The sequence below is a fragment of the Macaca thibetana genome, chromosome 6 (genome assembly GCF_024542745.1).
Source record: "Macaca thibetana thibetana isolate TM-01 chromosome 6, ASM2454274v1, whole genome shotgun sequence".
In the NCBI taxonomy this organism is placed as follows: Eukaryota; Metazoa; Chordata; class Mammalia; order Primates; family Cercopithecidae; genus Macaca; species Macaca thibetana.
In genome coordinates, this window is record NC_065583.1 from 50,280,628 (window position 1) to 50,294,789 (window position 14,162).

Here is a 14,162-nt window from a genome sequence, read left to right on the forward strand (position 1 = left end):
GGTGAACTGGGGTTAAGTCTGGTAGGTCACCTGCTGCCAGTGCTTATCTCTGTTGTCTCAAAGGGGACAGTCATTTACATAGGTCTCAGAGAGGCAGACGCAGAAAAGAGGCCTGGCTGGAGGGGGAAATGCCTGCAGCCTCAAATCTTTTGCTCATCAGAAGCCCAGACCCCTGATTCTGTGCCCTGGAAACTTAGGAGGATGTTGTATTATTTAAACCAACTAGTGTAGGCTGGACAGGATTCAGAATGAAAGGCTTCAAATATTTTTTAATTTGAAAATAAGTACTAAAAATAGGCAGTTACCAAATGCCAGTAACAATCTATTAGCAGTACCTACCCCAAGGTCCAGGCCACAGCAAACACCTTGTGGGCTTTGGGGAGGTCAAGGCCAGAAAGCACGTTCAGTGTCTGCTGCAAGTAGTGAGTGAGTCCGCTCAGGCCCAGGCAAGACCACAACCCTGCCTTCCCCGTCCTGTGCTTCCTGGAACAGAAAGAGCTCTTTGGCCTCATCTTGTCTATTTGATCCTTGGGGAAGCCGTGAACTCAAATAGAATTTAAAGGCAAATTGTCTATTTTTGGTAATTATAGAAAAATAACTACTTTTAAAGCTTGTTAGCTCTTCAGCATGTTATAGCTCTAGGGTTTCAGAGAAATGAACTTGACAAGCAGGAGTTCAAGGGCAAAGTCAAGTTTCTCCTTACGTTTTGCACTTGTACAATCTCAGTGCTGACTAGCAACTTGATCTCTAGTGTCCTAGGAGATTTTATGGATTACACGTGAGAGATCATTTGGCATTTGGGTTTATTCGATGTGTATAAATGCCTCAAACATGCTTCTCTCATGGGAGTTGCAACCCTCCATCACTGCCCACTGGTTTTCACCTCCCTCTCTGGCTGCAATCCACCACAAACAGTACATGTGTTAGTCTTTCTTGGTTTGTTTTTTGAGCTTGAGGGGTTTTTTTGGCATTAAAATAAATTGCGGTAAAATGCATGTAACAAAATGTACTTGTCTTAACCATTTTTAAGTATACAGTTCAGTAGCATTAAGGAAATTCACGTTTTGCAACCAATCTCCAAAACATTTTTACCTTGCAAAACTGAAACTCTATACCCATTAAACAACTCCACAACCCCACTGCCCCTCTCCCTTGGCAACCATCATTCTACTTTCTGTGTCTATGAATATGACTACTCTAAATACCTCAAAAAAAGGGAATCATATTTGTCTCTTTTGAAATACTGTCCTCAAGGTTTATCCATGTTGTAGCATGTGTCAAAATTTCCTTTCTTTTTAAGGCTGAATATTTCATTGAATGTATGAACCACATTTTGTTTGTTCATTCAAGGACACCGGGTTGCTTCCACTTCTTAGTTATTGAGAATAATGCTGCTGTGAACATGGGTGTACTGATATCTCTTTGAGACCCTGTGCTCAATTCTTTTGGTTATATACCCAGAAGTGTGATTGCTAAATCATATGGTAGTACTAGTTTTCATTCTTTGAGGAAACTCCTTATTGTTTTCCATAGCAGTTGCATTATTTTGCATTCCCACCAATAGTGCAAAAGGGTCCCAATTTCTCCACACCTCAACACCACTTATAATTTTATTTTGTTTGCATAGTAACCATCCTCATGGGTGTAAGGTGGTATCTCATGATTTTGATTTGCATTTTCCTAAGATTAATGATGTTGAGCCTCTTTTCATGTGCTTATTTGTCAAATATATATCTTCGAAGAAATGTCTATTCAAGTCCTTTGCCCATTTTTAAATCAGATTGTGTTTTGTTGTTGACTTGTAGGAATTCCTTATGTATTCAGGATATTAACTCCTCATCAGACATATGATTTGCAAATATATTTTCACATTCCATAGGTTGCCTTTTCACTCTATTAATTGTGTTCTCTGATGCACATAAGTTTTAACTTTTGAGGTAGTCCAACTTGTGTATTTTTACTTTAGTTTCCAGTGTTTTTGGTATCATATCCAAGAAATCATTGCTACATCCAATGTCAAGAAATTGTTCCCTCTATGTTTTCTTCTAGGAGTTCTATAGTTTTCAGTCTAATCCATGGTCTTTAATCCATTTGATTTTTACATACGGTATAAAGTAAAGATTAGACTTCATTCTTTTGCATGTGGATATCTAATTCCAGCACCATTTGCTGGGGTAAAGAAACAAAACTGTCCTTTCTCCATGGAGTGGTCCTTGCACCCTTGACAAACATCATTTGACCACACATGGGAGGATTTATATCTGAACTCTCTATTTTGTGTATTAGTTTATATGTTTGTCTTTATGCCAGTACCACATTGTTTTGATTACTATAGATTTGTAATAAGTTTTAAAATTAGAAAGGATGAAACTTACAACCTTTCTTCTTCCAACATTCTTCTTTAGCAAGATTATTTTCACTCTTCAGGGTCCCTTGAGATTTCATATGAATTTTAGGATGGGTTGGTTTTTTCCTGCAAAAAATGCCATTAAGATTTTTAAAATATTTTTTATTTTTATTTGTAGAGATGAGATCTCGATTTATTGCTGAGGCTGGTCTCAAACTGCTGATCTCATGCGATCCTCCCACCTTGGCCTCCCAAAATTCTGAGATTACAGGCATGAGCTGCTACACCCAGCCACCATTAGGATTTTGATAGCAATTGCATTAAGTCTGTAGATTGCTTCGTGTAGTATGAACAGTTTAACAACGTAAGTCTTCCAATCCAATAACACAGTATGTCCTTTCATGTACTGATGTCATCTTTAGTTTCTTTCAGTAACATTCTATAGTTTTCAGTATACATGTCTTTTGCCTCCTTGGTTAAATGTACTCCTAGGTATTTTGTTTTAATGTCTGATGCTAATGCAAACAACTGTTTTCTTAATTTCCTTTTCAGGTTTTTTTATTGTTGTAACACAACTGATTTTTTGCCTGTTGATTTTTATACCTTACAACCTTGCTGAATTTGTTTATTAGTTCTAACAGGCTTTTGGTGTTGTCAGAACTAATGGAATAATTAGGATTTTTCTACATATAACATTATGTTGCCTGTGAAGAGAGATCATTTTACAACTTCTTTTCTAGTCTGGGTGCCCGTTTTTTTTTTTTTTTTTTTTTGCTTAATTGCTCTGGCTAAGACTTGCAGTATTTTGTTCAGTAGAAATTGTGGAAGTAGACAATCATGTCTTGTTCCTGATCGTAGAGGAAAAGCTCACAGTCTTTCACCGTTGAGTGTGATATCTGCTGTGGGTTTTTCATATATGGCATTTATTACATTGAGGTAATTTTCTTCTCCTAGTTCGTTGAGTGTTTTTATTGTGAAAGGGTGTTGAACTTTATCAGATTTTTTTTTTTTTTTTTTTTTTTTTTTTTTTTTTTTTTTTTTTTTTTTTTTGCATCACTTGAAATGATTATGCGGGTTTTTCTGTCATTCTGCAAATGTTGAGTGATTTTCCTATATTGAACCATTCTTGTATTCCAGGAATAAATCCCACTTGGTCATGCTGTATAATTCTTCTAATGTGCTGTTGAAATCGATTTGCTAGCATTTTGTTGAGGATTTTACATTGCTTTTCACTTGCTGCTTTCAAGATTTCTTCTTTGTCTTTGCTTTTTGATTATAATGTTTCTCAATGTAGGTCTCCTACTTGTTAATTAAGCCTCTCATATTTATATTTCAATTTCATTCCTCAAAGCTGGGAAATTTGCAGACATTATATTTTTCACATAAGCTCTTTGCCACTTTCTGTCTTTTGTTTGAGAACCTCATAATGTATATATTGGTTGGCTTGATAGTGTCCATTAAGTCCCTTAGGAACTTCACTTTTCTTCATTCTTTTTGTTCCTGACTCAGTACCTTCAAATGTCATGTCTTCAAGTTTGCTGATTCCTTCTGCTTCATCAAGTCTGTTGTTTCATCCTTCTAGAGAATTTTTCAATTCAACAATTACATTTTTCAGCTCCAGAATCTGGCTTTTAAAAAAATTTCTCAGCCGGGCATGGTGGCTTATGCCAATAATCCCAGCACTTTGGGAGGCCAAGGTAGGGATCACGAGGTCAAGAGATCGAGACCATCTTAGGCAACATGGTGAAACCCCATCTTTACTAAAAATACAAAACAAAAAATTAGCTGGGCATGGTGGCACGTACCTGTAGTCCCAGCTACTCGGGAGGCTGAGGCAGAAGAAGTGCTTGAACCTGGGAGGCGGAGGCCGTAGTAAACAGATCACACCACTGCACTCTAGCCTGGGCAACAGAGTGAGACTCCATCTCGGAAAAAAAAAAAGTATCTGTTGATAGTTTCATTTTGTTCATACATTGTTTTCCTAATTTTATTTAGTTGTTTGGCATATTTAAGATACTTGTGGTGTTTTTGTTTTGTTTTGGGACAGAGTCTCATTCTGTCACCCAGGCCAGAGTGCAGTGGTGCAATCTTGGCTTACTGCAACCACCGCCTCCCAGGTTCTCAGTCTCCTGAGTAGCTGGGACTACAGGCACGTGCCACCATGTCCAATTAATTTTTGTGTTTTTAGCAGAGACAGGGTTTCACCACGTTGGCCAGGCTGGCCTTGAACTCCTGGCCTCAAGTGATACACCAGCCTCGGCCTCCCAAAGTGCTGGGTTCACAGGCATGAACCGCCACACCCAGCCTGACAGTTGTTTACATACTTTGTCAAGTAAATCAGAGGTCTGTATTCTAATTAGGATTGATTTCTGGAGATTTATTTTATACGTTTGAATAGACTATGTTTCATTGTTTCTGTGTACACTTTGTGATCTCTTTTTGAGGTGTGGTTATTTGAAGAAACATCCAGCTCTCCCAGTCTTTACCAGCTGGCTTTGTGCAGGAGAATACCTTCACTAATCAGTCTAGCTTAAAGGCTCAGCGTCTTCTCAAACCGTTTCTGGGGCTGTGTCTTCCCTGGGACCTTGTGTGTGTTATTTTTGTATTACTTATGTTTACTTGTATTGTACTTAGGTGTCATGTGCATTCCTCTTCCTGTTATCTATTGCCCCAAAGCACCGTGGATCTGAGAGCTGCCTGCTATTCTAGTGCACCAGAGCACTCCCCCTCTGCTTTACAGCCTCTAACCATGTGTCCAAAGTGTGTCACTGTTCCTCAGTGCTCTGAGTCAGGAACAACAGAAACTAGTCCCTTAAGCAGCCCTCAGACATCTAACTAGTAAGTTACAAGGCAAGTTCCGCCTTTTTCCTTTAGTCCCAAGGGATAAACTGGGATTGAGGCAGTTTCCTTTGATAATGCCATGCTGCACCAGGGAAGAGGTGGAACAAAGGTGACTAAAATTTCATGAAATTTCCTATAACTTTGAGTGTGACTTGTTCTTGTTTAAACATTCACTTGGTTGCCGTAGCTTCTTAGCTGATTTCTAGAGTTTTTATAAGATATTTTGGTCTGAATATTGTCTATATGATGTTTCCCTGGGGAAATGAGCCTGGAGCTTCCTAATCTGCCATCTTGCTGAATGTCATCCCTCTCATCTCTCTAGTTTAAAACATCATGTTATTTTGTCTTATATTACTGAATAAAATTAGTAGGATAAACAGAATGAAATCCAAATAGTATAGTATGGCATGAAATTAAAAATAAGTCTCCTTATCCATTTCCCAAACCCCATTCCCACTTCCTAAGGATAACCACTTGTAGCCATTTGTCTTTTGAAGTCTTCTGAGGGTTACTTCCTTTATTTTAAATAACGTAAGCATACCTTCATTTCTTGATTCATCAACTTTGAATTGTGCAAATGATTTTATGCACCAAAAGATGAGGCTTATAACAGAATCCTTGTCCTCCTTCTTCCAGTTTTTGTTATATTTTTATATCTAAATATCTCATCTGTTAGAACTTCAAATGGTAATTTTAAACATACATGTATAGAGTTCATGAGTTCTGAATATGTAAAGGAGATTGACACTTATTCCCCTCCATTTCTTTAACCCCACACCATCTTCTGAATTTTGTTTTCTAAAACTTACGTTTTGTTCTGTGACTATAGTATTTTATGCTTTCACTTAAAAAGGTATTTAAATATATTTATAATTCACTGTACAAACAAGATATGTGATGAGCACTAAATGAAATGCAATATTTGTCTCTAAAGTCATCCCTGTCAGATGACATTTCCTTTCTTAAATTTTACAGAACATATTTACTGAGTGCCTCCTGCATGGCCCATCTGTTCTGGGCACTTAGAGTACGCTCATTAGTTGCTCAAAATCATATTGTATCTTTGGACCTGTTTTTGGTTTAAACAAACATATCTACAATTGCCTTTCCTTTTTGTTTGTTGATGGTAAAATGTGTGACACAGTTTGGATATTTGTCCCTACCCAAATCTCTTGAATTGTAATCCCCAGTGATGAGGTGGGGCTTGGTGGGAGGTGTTTGGGACATAGGGGCAGATCCCTCATGGCTTAGTGCTGTCTTTGCAATAGTGAGTTCTTGTGAAATCTGGTCATTTAAAAGTGTGTGTCCAACCAGGCGCCGTGGCTCTTGCCTGTAATCCCAGCACTTTGGGAGGCCGAGGCGGGTAGATCACCTGAGGTCAGGAGTTGGAGACCAGCCTGGCCAACATGGGGAACCCCGTCTCTACTAAAAATACAAAAGTTAGCCAGTTGTGGTGGCATGTGCCTGTAGTCCCAGCTACTCAGGTGCTGAGGCAGGAGAATCATTTGAACTCGGGAAGCGGAGGTTGCAGTGGGCTGAGATCACACCACTGCACTCCAGCCTGGGCAACAGAGCAAGACATCATCTCAAAAAAAAAAAAAGTGTGTGCCCCCTCCCCCACTACTCTCTCTCTTGCTCATGCTCTGGCCATGTGATGCCCCAGAAGCTGAGCAGGTGCTAGCACCATGCTTCCTATAAAGCCTGCAGAATCATGAGGCAATTAAACCTCTTTTCTTTATAAATTACCCAGCCTTGGGTATTTCTTTATAGCAATGCAAGAAGGCCTAATACAGTGTGTTAACTGTATTACTAACATCTCAGCTTCAATGTCGCTGTCTCAGCATGGTGATATCTTAAACTACAGTTCCTCTCCTACGCCCCGAGTTGTTTATCCAGAGCACTTACCATTTTCTAATCTGTTACATAATTCACTTATTTATTTGGCTTAATATCTTTCTGCATATCCCCAAGTAGAACTAAAACTCTTGGAGGCTTAAGAAATTTGTTCACTGCTGTATCCTCAGTGTCTAAACAGTACCTGGGCACATAATGCTCAATAAAAATGTTTTGATTGCATGTTATCTTCCTGCTATTGAATGGTATCCGTTTAATATGCTTCTTGTAAACAGTTGTTCTAAAATCTCTCATTGTTCTAATTTGGATAGCATGCCTTCTAGGTTGGCTTCAGACCTAGAAATCCTGAGATTTATTTTATTACTAGATTTGTTCTCTATCTTGCAGTGTTTTCACGATGGGTGTGTGAAAAGTAAAGCCGTTCATTGCTAGTGTAATCATCTTTATTCTGCCATCTTACTTCATTGAGAGTATGGTTGTAGACAGAGTTCATTGAGAGTATGGCTGTAGACAGAATTCTAGTTCAAAATAATGTCTTCTCCAAAGTCGGAGGGGAGTGCCCCATTATATTCCAGACCACAGTATTGCTGTTGAGAAATCGGGTAATCTTCAAAAGTTGAAGGAATAATCAGAGAAATAATATTTCCCATAGCTGAATATATGAGTCTTCAGAACAAAAGGTCCTTGAGGGCTGTGAAGTGAGAAAGTGTAATTGTAAAAACAAATTTTTTTTTAGTTTGAAGAGACTTTTTTTTAATCTTTTTCCTCTGAAGAGCGTTTTCCTTGCTTTTTGTAAAACTCCCATTAATCACAGATTGGACTGCCTGACCCTCTACTGTGTCCTTCACAGTAGAACGAGTATTTCCTAGATTCTTTTGTTGTTGTTGTTGTTGAGACGGAGTGTCACTCTGTCGCCCAGACTGGAGTGCAGTAGCGCGATCTCGGCTCACTGCAACCTCCGCCTCCTGGGTTCAAGCGATTCTCCTGCCTCAGCCTCCTGAGTACCTGGAATTACGGATGTGTGCCACTATGCCTGGCTAATCTTTGTGTTTTTAGTAGAGATGGGGTTTCACCATGTTGGCCAGGCTGGTCTCGAACTCCTGACCTTGTGATCCGCCCACCATGGCCTCCCAAAGTGCTGGGATGACAGGCTTGAGCCACTGTGTCTGGCCCTTAGATTCTTTTTGTAAAAGGGACAGGGTCTTGCTATGTGGCCCAGGATGAACCCAACTCCTGGGCTCAAGTGATCCCTCTGCCTCACCCTCCAAAGTAGCTGAGGCTACAGACATGCATCACCATGCCCAGCTGGTATTTTTCTAAAATGTCTATTTGATCATACTAGTTTCCTATAGGAATATCAGATTGAAAAGAGGGAAGAAGGGAGAAAGGACTGCTTGTTTCTGTTTCTGGTTTTAGGAGTAGCAGATCTTTTTATGCTATTGGCCTAGATGGTCTGTGGACTTAATTCCATTGTGCACCGATTGGATGTGGCTGCGTTTACAGAGGGACAGTCCAGTCACTTATTAGGTACACTTACGCTGTACCTATCCAAGCAACGAAAATCAGGTGAGCAAAACTTACATACACTTGTGAAAAATTATAATAGGACACAATGGACATTATGGACATTGGAAAGAGATTGAACTTAAACCATTTGGAATCTGGGTGGTTTTGCCAAAAGACAGAAGCAGAGTAGTTTTTACCTCCTTTGCAGTATTTCTGAAAAGTAAAACACTTTTTTGTAGAAACCCGGAAACAGCAGCTGAAATGTTTTCTACACTCCCTGAGGCGGCAGCGCCCAGCAGATGAAGGCCTGCGGGAGAGCACACCAGCAGCGGAGGGTCTGGGGGGAAAGCGTGTTGTCTAAGGCAAAGGACTTCTGCCAGCTTACACATTTATTTGAAAGACACAGACATAAAAATGATTAATATGTTTATGTAACTTAAAGCAATGGTAAGAAATAGGTAACTAGGTGAGGCTCGTGAAGATTTTGGAAGAAGTGTGTTACTTGCTTGCTGCTCCTTTAAGGGAGAAAAACAAAACAAAAAACATGCCCCTAAGCCTAAGAATTCTTTCAAGGCCCCCAAGGCAGGTTCTCAGCTGCGTTTAACTGTCCAAAGCTACTGAACCCATGAGTTCTAGTGAGCAGTAAAAGCTCTAATGCCCTCCATAGCTTGGATTTACAAAATATAAAATGTGGAGGTTAGAATGAAGCACCGTCTTCACTTTTCTACTAATAATATTACCTTCTAATGTGATGAAAATCAGTTTTCTTCAAAACCAAGATCACCATTCTTTGAGCATATCCTTGTAAGGTCCCAGATCAAACACTTGATCTTATTCAGGGAGTAACTTATCTTTAGTAAAGACGAAGGTTTTTTTTTCTTCTAGGCATCAAAGGCAAACCAGATAGAACATTATTAAGATGGGCATTAAAAAGATGAGGTAGGGGTCAAAATGAGCCTAGAGGTTGCATATATCTACAAGAAAGTTTTTTTTTTTTTTCCTTCCTGCATAGATGGAGCAGCTCATTGAAAAACACTTTTATTTTTTCAAAGATTCAGGGTCTTGCTCTGTCACCCAGGCTGAAGTGCAGAGGCACCATCATAGCTCAAGCTCTCTGTAACCTTGAACTCCTCGGCTCAAGAGATCCTGGGACAAAGTATCAAAGGCAAACCCTCATAGGCTGAGAAACATCATAAAAACCAAAAGTTAAAGGTGCCAAAACATAAAAAGTCAGATGAAGATGAGTCATTTAATGGTTTCATTCTTACTGGACCATTCTGGATGGAGACAATAAATAGAAGGTAAAATTTCTATGACTTCTTTTACGTTTGCAAATAGTGTACTTTAAGCAGAGGTCACAGAATTTCCTTCGTCTTTATCAATTTTGTAGATTTTTGCATCTTCATAAATATTAGCAATTTCCAGACTCTGGCGCTGTATTTTATAGATTTGTCTTTTTGTGGTTATGTGCCCCTCCTTTAATGTTTTATGCATATCCTTTGAAAACATAAGCTCACAATGTAATTGCTCTTGGTCTACCAACATCAGTTTCTTCAGATACTTTTTCATAGTTGGGATGTCACTGGATTGTCAGAATTTTATTTTGCAAAGCACTTCATTTTAAGCCAATTTCTTTTTAGGATCTTTGGATATGGGATGGGGACAAAAGTTACCCTAAGTTTTGAAATACTCTTTTCTGATATTTGTCTTGACTTTTCTGTTTTTAGAATGTTTTGTGGCAATTCTCATAAAACGAAACCTAACACCTATTCTCAGTATTCAACCAGCAAAACACCTCACTTACCTGTGCACGTGATCTGATGCAACAAAGCGTCCCTAACAGGTTCTATCTGGTGAGTATGCAGACATACAGATCTTCGTCTTAAAACAGGTTTTAGCTGTGGCACTATGACATTTTGGATCAAATCTTTGTTGTGGGGGCTGTCCTGTACATCACAGGATATTTAGCAGCATCCCTACTTTCCACTCCCCAGGATCCTGTGCCACCCCTTCCTCAAGCTGTGATAACCAAAACTGCCTCCTGACATTGCTCTAATGTCTCCATGGGGAGCAAAATCACTCCCTGTGGGAACCAGTGTTGTAAACCATTTTAGAGGCAAACCATAAACTAACTCCCCAAACTGTGATGGGGGACATAGTCTATAACTTCCTAAACAGTAGCTGATCACTACATGATGCTACTAAGCACTTCAAATGTGGCTAAGTATGAGGAGAATTCTTAATTCCATTTCATTTTAATTAAGTCCTACATGTACTATAAGGACAAGATACTTCATGGAAAACTGTGTAGATATCTTGATACCTTTGTTAAAAATCATGTGGTTGATAGGCAATAAAAACGTACAGAAAGGGTTTCACCATGTTGTCCTGACTGTTCTCAAACTATCCACCCACCTCCACCTCCAGAAGAGCTGGGATTACAGGTGTGAGTCACTGCACCAGGTATAAAAGTTTTATTAGTCCTATTTCTATCCATTTAATTTTCATTCTAAGTATTTGTTAACTTAAAAAGTGAACTGTGAAGTTAAAGACTACAATGATAGAAATTTAAATTCTCTTTTAAATCAAAGTTTTAAGTTGTTTTTTGCATGATAGGAGTCATGACTGAAAATATACGTATGCATTCTGGTAAATAATTTCCTCCTTGAAAGAAAACAAAAATGAAACAAATTTAAAGGAAAGGCCAACCAGGATTGAAAGAAAACATTTATTGAATCAAAATCAATACTTTCTTTTTAATATCTACAAGCCAACACAGAACTCATTTTATTCAAGAATGAACACAATGTACAAAAAAAGTATGCTTATATTATAAAAATATGTCAATTTTATCTTCTGGGTGCTTAGCAGAAGTCATTTTAAACAAAATCAAGGCATACTTGTTCTCTATAATGAGTCTGCTATAACTTAACAACAAAGTGAAAGCTAATGTACTCCAAAGTATTTGTAAAGGCCCACTGATAATGCTGCACTGGAAATGCTAAACCCAATGTGAACTAAAGTCAACATTTCCGCTCTATGCTTATTGGCACCACTTCATGCCTCCATCATGGGAAAGTACCTCTTTTTACAGAAAGCAGAACACTGCTAACAGAATCCATGTGATTCAATCTTCAGTTTCCCTTGCTTAACATTTGTTAGCATGTATTTCAGCAAAGATTAACAGTATAATGAATGTTGAGTAGTAAAATCCTATTTAATTAGCTTCAATTTAAAAATGAGATATATGCTGCTATGGGGAACAAATGACCTGCTGAGCTTGACAACCCCATTTATAAATGTGGGAAAGCTGCCTCCCTTAAAAAAAAAAAAAAAAAAAAAAATTATGTCCAAGGTTAATACCGTATCTTTTTTTGTAATTTTCTTGATGTTATTGGCACCTCCCAGGCACTTTGGCATGTGCTCCTGTATAAAGTGTAGTTACTGTGCCTGTAGAGTTAGTGGCAGCTGCAGAGTAGTTATAGGCTGACAAGTCCACTTTTGGCTTACCATGGTGATCCGATCCAACACACGCTGGTCGTTGGAGCAGCAAACAAACAAAACAAAACAGCGATTTGGAAAAAGAATAAAATCATGAGTTGGGGAAAAGGATCACGGCTTCCCATATTGTTGTTCCAGGAGTTATATGACAAGTAGAAAAACTGTACTAATTTAAAGAGTCAAAATAGAAGTAGACTAAATAGCATGAGTGCTGATAATGCCAAGAAAACCCAATCTCCCTTCTAAAGAGCTTGCACACAGCAATGTCCCTGGCCAAGAAACTGATCGTGCCTGGCTGAGCAGAATGACAACGGTACTCAGGAAAATTCCACAATGCGACATCCACTTGGTGAATCAGTGACAATGGATAAATTCAACTGTAGAAGTTACTAAACTGCAAAATGTCTACTCTGAAGATGCAAATGTTTTTCCTTGGCAGATCCTCTCTGTGCCTGGGATTGACACAAAGGCTCAAAACTGCAAAATACAAAGATCAAGTAGTCTGGTGCCCCACTGTACTGGGTAAATTAAATTTTAGAAAGTGGAGGAGAAATGCTTTCACGTTTTACCTACATTAACCTAATGTTTGTTCAGTTGCCTGTTTTGCAAGAATCTGGGACTAAGGTAAATGAAGGCAGAAGATAAAGTGATCCCTGTTCCTTTATTCAAAGTTATCTAAAGTTTTTAATTGAGCCCCGTTTGTTACATGAAATGTTAATCCTACCAAATGTAGTTAGGTAGGCTTGAATTGGACATAGGATTAAAACAGTTTAATGAGAACAAGACCACTGACTCTGGCTTAACACCACACTCTAACAGAAAAGAAGAAAGCTTTACAGAAATATCTGAAACATACAAAATTTGTGCAAGGACAAACATATTTTAGAACCTGAGCAAAGGCTTCGTACAGGTTGTTTTCACTGGCAATAATTCAGCCAGGTCAGTATGTATGTTGCTCTTACCAACTGACGTGGCCCCTAAAATATGTAGAGCACAGAAAGGCCAGTGACTCTGGAGGTCTGCAGTTAGTAGTACAGGCCAGAAGTTCAAGAAACTGCTACTGGAAACAACTGGATACCATAACATTAAAAAGAAGTAAAAATAAAAGAATGAGTGCAGAAAGAAACGAACAGCTAATAAGATGAAGATGCTCAGGATCGGACTGGATGAGAGTATGACCACAACACTCAGATACGTAACCACACCTGTTTACAACCACAGGTCCTTGCTCTCAAAATAAATATATATTGAACATTTACAACAGAATGAATGCCTTATGAATGCAAGCTTTTCTTTTATTGCAATTCTAATCAAACAGACCAAAAGGTCATACTTCTAAAGCTACAAGTAATCTTTTTCAATGAAAATGATGTGACTTGGTGCCACAGCTAAACTTTATCTAATAGCAGCATCATCAGCCCATGGCAGCAAAGAAATGTTCATTTCTGGCATCCCATGAGCTCTCACCGAAGCAACTTCATAAAGCATGCAGATACCTATTCTGCTGAAGTTTCAAACAAAAATGATCATTGTGCTTGTGGGTCTCATACCTTCCAAAATATACATAAATGATGGCAAAAACATAATAGCAGGTCCTTGCTTTCCAATAAAATCGTAAGGCAGGGGGTCGGCAGTGAAAAGAAAAATGTTTAAAATAGAAAAAAAAAACTGCAAAATGGTGTTAGCATTCACAAAAAAGATCATGCGAAGATCAGATCCATACTGATTAAACATTGAAAATTCAGTGACAATCCAAAGAACTCTGTCCATGAGTCCAAAGGCATGCAGGCCAGCTGAAGGAAATGCAGGATTCGTCTGACAGTATCTTCTTCAGAGCAGAACAGTAACATCTCACTGGAATAATCACGACAGGGTAGACAAGGTGCCATCACACTTCTTTTTTGTAATTCAAAATAAAAGAAACGCAATCACAGGACAAAAAAAAATTACAGAATAGTGGACAGAGAAAATACAGAAATTCACAATAACCCTATAAAACAAAAAAAACTTCAAATTATTTCTATATTTTCAGGGTTTATCCTTTTTCAAAGTAGTCTTTTTAATTAATCTGAAAAGTTTATAAACAATGAAGTGTTAACTATAAAATTATTAC

At 38.4% G+C, this 14,162-nt stretch overlaps 1 protein-coding gene and 1 long non-coding RNA gene across 10 annotated transcripts in view; one reads left to right on the plus strand and one right to left on the minus strand.

Annotated features, from left to right (window-relative positions):
- LOC126956042 (uncharacterized) overlaps positions 1–14,162 on the plus strand; it is a 45,772-nt gene that overhangs the window by 16,310 nt on the left and 15,300 nt on the right. The window contains exons 3-5 of one of the 3 annotated variants that reach the window (XR_007726216.1): positions 8,459–8,608; positions 8,788–9,849; positions 10,276–13,758. This is a non-coding gene — a long non-coding RNA (uncharacterized LOC126956042). Of the gene's footprint in view, positions 1–8,458; positions 9,850–10,275; positions 13,759–14,162 lie in introns of those variants that run through there. The other 2 variants (XR_007726215.1, XR_007726214.1) reach the window with 2 other exon arrangements.
- CDC42SE2 (CDC42 small effector 2) overlaps positions 11,258–14,162 on the minus strand; it is a 1,077,748-nt gene continuing 1,074,843 nt past the window's right edge. For 4 of the 7 annotated variants that reach the window (XM_050792914.1, XM_050792917.1, XM_050792912.1 and 1 more), the window contains one exon: positions 11,258–14,039. The gene's annotated coding sequence lies outside the window, so the exon portion shown is untranslated. The remainder of the gene's footprint in view (positions 14,040–14,162) is intronic. The other 3 variants (XM_050792916.1, XM_050792911.1, XM_050792915.1) reach the window with 2 other exon arrangements.